We start from the raw sequence: 1951 nt of genomic DNA on the forward strand, positions 1-1951 counted from the left end.
GCCCCCTTCAAGAGAAAGGGTACAATTCCTTTGCTTTGACTGTAATAAACCTGGACATATGGCTAGGAACTGTAGGAACAAACGTCGTCCTGCTGGTCAGACGAACCTAACAGAAGAACCATTAGTTGCCACGATCACAAAAGTAAATGTGATCGGTGGTTCTAAGGGATGGTGGATAAACATTGGTGCTATGCACCACATCTGCCTTGACCTTAGTCTGTTTAAAACTTACACTGAAACTAAGGATAAGAACATACTGTTGGGAGATCACCACTGAACGAAAGTTGTTGGAACCGGCGAGATGGAGCTAAAGTTCACATCCGGGAAGATTCTCACCTTAAAGGATATCCTGCACACTCCGTAATAAGAAAGAACTTGGTCTCGGCCTATCTTCTCAATAATGCTGGGTTTACTCAAACTATATTGGCAGATTTATATACCCTTACTAAGAATAATGTATTTGTAGGGAAGGGTTATGCAACTAAGGGCATGTTTATATTAACCCTAGACATAAATAAAATGAAATCTTATGTTTATATGCTTTGTTCTTTGAATGTTTGGCATGCTAGACTTTGTCATGTTAATAGGAGATTAATTAGTAATATGATTCGGCTAGAAATGATACCTAAACTATCCATGAATGATTTTGATAAATGCGAGTATTGTAGTTAGGCTAAAATAACTAAGACTCCGTATAAATCTATATTTAGGGAATCTGAGCCTCTAGATTTGATCCATTCTGACTTATGTGAATTTGATGACATCTTGACTAGGAATAGTAAAATATATTTTATTACTTTTATTGATAATTTCTCTTATTTCACTTTTGTATACTTGCTGAAAAGAAAAAGGGATGCATTTGATGCTTTCAAAATATTTGTAACTGAAGTAGAAAATCAGTTTAACAGAAACGATTAAAAGACTTCGTAGTGATAGAAGAACTGAGTACGACTCAGACAACTTTAATGAGTTCTTTAACTCAAGTGAAATAATACACGAAAAGATTGCATCTTACTCTCCTGAAATGAATGGGAAAGTCGAAAGGAAAAATTGAACTTTAGTTGAGCTAGTAGTTGCTATTTTACTCAGTTCAGAAGCTGGTTCTTATTGGTGGGGTGAAATTATCCTTATCGTGTGTTATGTTCTAAATAGAATACCAAAGTCTAAAAATACAACTTCACCTTACGAAGTCCACAAGAATAAGAAACCAACCTTTCCATACCTTAAAACTTGGGGTGTCTAGCTTTTGTAAGAATTCCATACCCTAAAAAAAGAAAGCTTGCTAGTAAAGCCTGTGAGTGTGTCTTTATAGGTTAAGTCATAAATAGTAAAGCCTATAGGTTATATGACCCAGTAAACCAAGTGATCATTAAATCAAATTATGTTGACTTCTTTGATGATAGATTTCTCTATAAATCATGAAATAGTGGGGGCTCAGGATCCAATAGTCTAACCCTAGTTAGAAATCTTACCTCTATAGAGGAAGTTGACCCAAAATCTCGAAGAAGCAAAAGAACTAGAACCGTCAAGGATTTTGGAGATGACTTTTAGACCTATAATATAGAGGAAGATCCTAAACACCTAAAATTTGTCTTGTCCTCTGTAGATGCTAGCTAATGAAAAGAAGCTATAAACGATGAGATGAATTCTCTTGAGTCAAATAAGAGTTAACACTTAGTAGACCTACCTCCAAGATGCAAAGCAATAGGTTGGAAATGGATCCTAAGGAAGAAGCTTAACCTGATGGAACAGTTGACAAGTTTAAAGCCAGATTAGTAGAAAAGGACTTTAGACAAAGAGAAAACATAGATTTCTTTTGTTGGGAATGATGCCTTGAATTCTCGTTGGGTTCTGTAGTTTGTAAACACCTGTATTGAACAAACGCCTGTGATGTAATAATATATGATATTTTTTCACTGTTGTCTATGAAACATTAGATTTTTTATTTGCA

Source organism: Benincasa hispida, chromosome 12 (assembly GCF_009727055.1).
Source record: "Benincasa hispida cultivar B227 chromosome 12, ASM972705v1, whole genome shotgun sequence".
In the NCBI taxonomy this organism is placed as follows: domain Eukaryota; kingdom Viridiplantae; phylum Streptophyta; class Magnoliopsida; order Cucurbitales; family Cucurbitaceae; genus Benincasa; species Benincasa hispida.